Here is a 7,397-nt window from a genome sequence, read left to right on the forward strand (position 1 = left end):
CTATATGCAGTTAAAGCAAGATGCTATCAAGTTAGCTCGTAGCTAAAGCATTTTGCCGATGTATTGTCGTGGAGATAAAAGGCACTGAATGTCCATTTCGTGTTCTCGACTGGTTTAAAATACAAATCTGTGATCTACAATAGAAAAAGGAGAGTGTGGAATCCAATGAGCCAGCTTGTACCTAAGTTACGGTCAGAGCGAAAAAAGATACGTCCATCACTGCCTCTTAAGTCATTCACTGTAACGTTCCTCATCTACGAATCTTTCATCCTCGCTCAAATTAATGGGGTAATCATCACTTTCTCGGTCCGAATCTCTCTCGCTCCATTGTAAACAACGGGGAATTGTGAGGAATCCTAGCTCCTGTGACGTCACGCTACTTCCGGTACAGGCAAGGTTTTGTTTTTTTAACAGCGAGCAAAAGTTGCGAACTTTATCGTCGATTTTCTCTACTAAATCCTTTCAGCAAAAATATGGCAATATCGCGAAATGATCAAGTATGACACATAGAATGGATCTGCTATTCCCGTTTAAATAAAATAAAAAAAATTCAGTAGGCCTTTAATGATATTTACACTTAATTGAACGGTTTAAAAGAGGAGAAAACACGAGAAAAATTCAATTTCGACTCTTTAAAATTCAAAATTCAACCGAAAAAAAGAAGAGAAAAACTTAAAAAAAGAATTTATGGAACATCATTAGTAATTTTTCCTGATTAAGATTAATTTTTAGAATTTTGATGACATGTTTTAAATAGGTTAAAATCCAATCTACACTTTGTTAGAATATATAACAAATTGGACCAAGCTATATTTCTAACAAAGACAAATCATTATTTATATATTTCCAGAACAAAAATTTTAAAAGAAATTCAAAAGACTTTTGTTACTCCCTCCGAGGTCTTAATCAAAGCTCAAGTTGTTCATTTTTCTCAAACAGACATTTAATTTCAGCCACGCCTTCTTCTCTTTAACAACGATGCCAAAACAATGCCAAAATAATGCCGAAATAATGCCGTCAGAACTAATAAATAAGAAAAACAGAACTTACAATTAGTCTGACATCCAATAACATAAAACACATTGATTTCACATACATATCAGAAAGAAACATACCCCATTGGCCTCACAAACTCTGAGGGAATAAAGTTTATTTTCAAGCCGAGACTCCTTTAACGTCTTTCATCAAATGCTTGCTGTCTCATGCTGCTTCTCTTATTCCGTCACATATTAATTGTCCCCCCAACAATGTGACCAAACCGGAACAAAAAATATTTTCCTCTCCAATTTACATGGGTTTTGTAACAAAAATAAAGTTAACATATACTTGCATGAAATTACCAAAGGAAATACATTTTTAATCACATTTTATGTAAATATGAACTTATATTTATACATTGTATTTATTTATTCTAACCAACTATGAAATTATATAACATATATACAATGTGCTTCTGTCAGCAGCTACACTCCCACCAAATCTAATGTGTTTTCACTTTTCAGACTAGTGTGGGTCTATTCTGCTTCTAACAGTGTAACTGTCTTGTGGATAGGTCTGTCCAAGTGTGTCTGCTTGTTGAGTCGTGTGCCATGGTCATCTAATGTAGAGTCACTGATTAGAAGCTGCACCTTGCGCACACTTCCATCTTCACTTGGATACACTGCAGTGACCTTAGCGAGTTTCCAATCGTTTCTGGGTGCTGTGTCAGCTTGTATGAGCACTATATCATTGACTTTGGCATGCCTTCTTGTCTTCTGCCATTTCTGTCTTTGCTGTAGGTTCAACATGTATTCCTTTCTCCATCTGCGCCAGAATTCATTGGCGAAATCTTGCACTCTACGCCATCTCTTGCGTAGGTATTGGTCTTCCTTCACAAATCTCGTGAGCCTTGCAATAGCTTTGACTAATCTTGACCAACTAAAGAACTTCTCAAAACGTTCTTCCAGAGAAACCACCTTGAGTTTGCGGTGTACAACAGCTTTGCATACTTCTGAGTCTCCTGCGTCAAGCTCTCCCACCTTGCACTCTCCACTTGGTAGCTCTTCTTGCCATAGAAGACTTGGCCCACTGAACCAGTTTGAGGCGATGAGATCTTTGGCCTTGACTCCACGCGACGCATGGTCTGCAGGATTGTCCTCTGATGCAACATACTTCCACTGTGTGGGGTTGGTACTCTCTCTGATATGTTGGATGCGGTTCGCTACAAACACATGAAAGTGTCTCGCTTCATTGTTGACATATCCCAAGACGACTTGTGAATCTGTCCAGAATAATTCTTCAACATTCAGCTCCAACTCTGCATTGATCATGTCACTTGTACGCACTGCAACCACAGCTGCAGACAGCTCCAACCTTGGTACTGTAGTGGCTTTGGTAGGTGCTACTCTGGACTTCGCGAATACAATAGAGTGATGGATTGCTCCTGGGCACTTCCGAAATTTGCACAATACTCCCACCACCATGTTGGTCAACACTGGTCCGGTCAAAAGGTAATAATTCAACAAGATTCCTTCATACTTCGCCGAACAATCGAAGACCACTCTTATTTTTCCGGGCTTTTGGGGGTGGTACACCCCACGATGTGGAATGTACCAGGCAGGACCCCTGTCCAGTTCTTCAGGAGGCACCTTTTCTGCATCTTCGCACTCTATTGTTTCATTCATGAACTTTGTGTAGTCTTTGTGATATTGTTTGTCTTTTTCAAATCTTTTCTTCAGACAATTGAGTCGATGTTCTGCACATTTCTTGTTGTTCGGTAAGTTTGGTCTGTCTTGTTTGAACGGCAAAGGTAGTTCACAATGACCATCTTCTTGCATTTTTACTCCACTTTCCATTATTGAAATGAACCGCAAGTCTTCTTGGGAGAAATGAGAGTCTTCCACTTTCCTTTCGTTGAAATCAGACTCAAGCACTTTAATCACATCCAATGGTGTAATTACTTCTTTGACTTGGGTGCGACGAATGTAGTGCACTTCCTTCAACAACTGATCAGATGGTGAATTGGGTGTCACTTCTTTGACAACAATCCTGTGGCTGCATCCAATTGCATCTCCATAGTCAACACATGGATCAAGTCCTCCAACTATGGTCCAGCCAAGATCTGTTTTCTGAGCAAAGGGCTCATTGTCTCTTCCTGACACGACTTCTCTGGGTACCAGAGCTTGTGAACAGTTGTAACCTATTAGCAGACCAACATCGCATTCAATTAGAGGGGCGATCTCATCAGCGAGGTGCTCTAAGTGAGGCCATGCTCTTGCTGCGTTCGGAGTGGGAATGTGACTTAGATTGGCAGGGATAAACTCTCTTGTATATGTCATGGGAAGAGGGATTCTCTTTGACGAGTAGAAGCCTCTGACTTGTAGACCTGTCAGCTTTTGACTAGGAATGACTGTGTCTTTGGATGACAGTGTGGAGAGCTTTAACTGCACATTTTTCTTGTCTGTGTCCAGAACATCTGCCTTTTCTTGCAGAACAAATGTTGTGTCACTCTGACTGTCTAAACGACCGTAAATCAGTATTTCTTGTTCTGGATTACTTGTTGTGGACAACCACACTGGAACAATTGTGGATGTGAGGTTACCATTGTCGCTTCGGATAACACGGTTTGAGATAGCCTCAGTTGGTGTTTCTTGACTTGGTTCCTTAGTTCGTTTGGTTTCCTTTGACTCACTTGTCCCTTTTGTTTCCCTTTGGATGTCCTTATTCTTTCTTGACTCTTTGTCTCGTTTTTCATGTAAACATGTTGGGTGTTTCCCCTTGCATGTGTTGCAGATACTTCTCTTTTCACATTTCTTGGAGATGTGTCCAGAGTTAAGACAACCGAAACACAATGCCTTGTCTTTTACAAATTGCACTTTTGCAGCGTTCTCCTTCTCCATGAACTTTCGACATGTCAGAATGTTGTGATTTGACCTTTCACAGAATTCACACTTCAGTGTATCGGTTTTCTCTTCCGTACTGCTTGTCAATGTCCTTGCTCCAACATTCCGAGTCATTGAAGTTTTCGCTTTCTCTTTCTTTCAATCATTTGCCTTGAGAGCACTTAGAGATGTCACTGGGTTGCACGTGATCCTGGCTTCCTTTTCTACAAAGTTGACAAAATGGTTGAATGTAGGAAATGAACCACACTGATCTTCAATCTCAACTACTTTATGATTCCATCTTGCCGTAAGCCAATCAGCAAGCTTGCTGAGCATTCTCTGGTTCTCATAGCAGTCATTTAGAATTTGAAGACTCTTTATCTGTAGCATTGCCACTTCGCAACCTTTGAGAAAGTCTGAGAACTCTCTTAGTTCCACATTATCCTTGGTTCCAATTGTTGGCCAGGCTGAGAGCTTGTCTCTGAAAGCTTTGGCGATTACAAATGGACTACCATATCTTTCTTCCAGAGTGTTCCAAGCTGTACGGTATGCCATTTCTGTTCCGAGCAGAAAGTAGCTTTCAACTGCCTTTCTCGCAGGACCGCCAACATACTTTCGGAGGTAGTAGATCTTTTCAGCCACTGGGATGTTCTTTCTTGCAATCAGTAATTGAAAAGACATTTTCCAGTCCTTGTACTTAATGGGATCTCCATTGAAAACTGTGGGCTCTGGAACCGGTAGACGGCTAATGTTGATGGACTCTGTCAATGCTTTAGCCAGTGCTGTTATGCCATCTTCTGGTATTTCATTGCTATTAGGTTGCCCTCTTGTGGTGTCTTTTGGTATGAATGGTTGTGCATGTGGATTGCAACCTGAATATTCATTTTTCACTTCACACTGTCTTACTGGCTTGGATGGTAGCTTCCTTGGTGTGCTCCTTCCATGCAGAAGATCTGACAATTCCTCATCCGAGTTGCCTTCTTGTTCATACACTTCCAGTCGCGCTTTTGCAGCATTCATTTGCTTTACCGTTTCCAAGCGTTCAAGCTCCCTCTTCTTTCGTTCCATTTCTTTCTCAAGCATTTCGAGTTCACTTTGGCCACGTTCCATTTCTTCTAAGACCAACAGAGTGGCTTCAGCTGCAGCTACTTCTGCTGCTGCGTCTTGCCTTTTTGCAGACAGCTGACTTGAACGTCGACTACTAGAGTTTTTGGATCTTTGCGAGGATGCTAAAATAAACGCTGAGCGAGTTTCACTCCACTGAAATGACTTCTTGTCTTGATCTCGCTCATCTTCTTCTGCTGCAAGATTCTCTTGTGCTTGTTGGAAAACCTTCTGAGAAACTGAATCACATGTGTCAACTCTGCGGCGAGTGTTTCCATCAGGAGTTTCATGACTACGTAGTTCTTCATACGCTTGCATGACTTCACCAGAAGTTTCTTGTATCCGAGCAATGTGACCGTGCAAGCTTGCTATATCAGATGCGTCAAGTGCTCTTTTTGCTTGTTTGGCAATAGATTTCCATTTTTCATAACTGGTGTTGAAGCGAGCTTGAAGCTTGCTCACCATTTCCTCATGAAACGCTTGGCCTTTCTCAGAGTTTTCTGGGTCTTGTACTTTTTCTTAAGCCCTCTTCTTTCACTGCTTGACTTGTGCTCGGCTCATGGGGATTTGGGGTCGCAACTTCTTCAGGATCTTCCTGCACCACCACAGCGTGTCGAGTGTCAGCGTGTTCTTGGTCAGACATGTTGCTAGCCTATTGATTTTGTGTTTTAGCTTAGTTTGGTTTGAAAATGTATTAACTGTAGTTGAATGCAAATTTAAATGTAGGCTAACTGTCAACTTAGATATGTTTGGGTTTGCTTTTTCTTTCAAAAATAAAGTTTGTGTATTATGACACTATTATTAGTTAAAGTTTATCTTATTCCACTTGTTATAAAACCCACATACATTTCAATGTCAAAAATGTATTATAAATGTGCCTTTTAAATACCTTGATATGCTCTTTTAAATTGTCAAAACAAAACAAGCAATTAATTTAAGATAAGCTTGCAATGATAATCACCTTGTATCATACAAGCACTTTCTTAACTTAAATAATTACTTCACACCACAGCAGGATATCCCTTTTTAGCATTTAGAAAGTCCCCTTCATAGCCGTTTTAAACGTGTTACTTGGTGTTGAGTTAACCACGCTGCACCTTGGACACTGATTGCTTCTGGAATGTCCGTGCATGCGGCTTCTTACCTTTGAAGATTGAGAGCGATGACGTCACTCATCAAAGAGCTGTTCGTTAACGGCTCCGCTGCTGCGACAGGCTCCCTCTCAGTCTCTCCTTCTCTTCAGCGCGATGTAGGCTGAGTTCTGACTGTTACTCCCTGCGAGGTCTTAATCAAAGCTCAAGTTGTTCATTTTTCTCAAACAGACATTTATTTTCAGCCACGCCTTCTTCTCGTTAAGAACGATGCCAAAACAATGCCAAAATAATGCCGAAATAATGCCGTCAGAACTAATAAATAAGAAAAACAGAACTTACAATTAGTTTGACATCCAATAACATAAAACACATTGATTTCACATACATATCAGAAAGAAACATACCTCATTGGCCTCACAAACTCTGAGGGAATAAAGTTTCTTTTCAAGCCGAGACTCCTTTAACGTCTTTCATCAAATGCTTGCTGTCTCATACTGCTTCTCTTATTCCGTCACATATTAATTGTCCCCCCAACAATGTGACCAAACCGGAACAAAAAATATGTTCCTCTCCAATTTACATGGGTTTTGTAACAAAAATAAAGTTAACATATACTTGCATGAAATTACCAAAGGAAATAAATTTTTAATCACATTTTATGTAAATATGAACTTATATTTATAGATTGTATTTATTTATTCTAACCAACTATGAAATTATATAACATACATACAATGTGCTTCTGTCAGCAGCTACAACTTTGAAATAAGATTTAAATTTCATTGTACAGATTTTCTAGATTTGACAGAATAATTTTTTTGAATTTTAATCATAATAAGTTTGAAGAAATATTTCACAAATATTCTTCGTCGAAAAAACAGAAGCTAAAATGAAGAATTAAATTAAAATGTATTTATTATTCTTTACAATAAAAAAAAAAAAATACTTGAACATTGATTTAAATTGCCAGGAAAGAAGAGGAAGGAATTTAAAAGGTAAAAAGGTATATGTGTTTAAAAATCCTAAAATCATTTTTAAGGTTGTATTTTTTCTCTAAAATTGTCTTTCTGAAAGTTATAAGAAGCAAAGTAAAAAAATTAATGAATTTATTTAAACAAGTGAAGACCAAGTCTTTAAAATATTTTCTTGGATTTTCAAATTCTATTTGAGTTTTGTCTCTCTTAGAATTAAACATGTCGGGCAAAGCGAGACCAGCTTGTTAGTAAATAAATAAAAATTTAAAAAATAGAGGCAGCTCACTGGTAAGTGCTGCTATTTGAGCTATTTTTAGAACAGGCCGGCGGGCTACTCATCTGGTCCTTACGGGCTACCTGGTGCC

General features: G+C 39.1%; 1 protein-coding gene across 1 annotated transcript in view; it reads right to left on the minus strand.

The window, feature by feature from the left end:
* Nucleotides 1–6,938, minus strand: part of LOC133659136 (galactosylgalactosylxylosylprotein 3-beta-glucuronosyltransferase 1-like) — a 62,015-nt gene extending 55,077 nt beyond the window's left edge. Inside the window, exons 1-2 of the mRNA XM_062061870.1 lie at nt 6,463–6,938; nt 6,109–6,370 (exon numbers count right to left, since the gene is read on the minus strand). The gene's annotated coding sequence lies outside the window, so the exon portion shown is untranslated. The remainder of the gene's footprint in view (nt 1–6,108; nt 6,371–6,462) is intronic.
* Nucleotides 6,939–7,397: the final 459 nt, after the last annotated feature.

Source organism: Entelurus aequoreus, linkage group LG10 (genome assembly GCF_033978785.1).
Source record: "Entelurus aequoreus isolate RoL-2023_Sb linkage group LG10, RoL_Eaeq_v1.1, whole genome shotgun sequence".
Lineage (NCBI taxonomy): Eukaryota > Metazoa > Chordata > Actinopteri > Syngnathiformes > Syngnathidae > Entelurus > Entelurus aequoreus.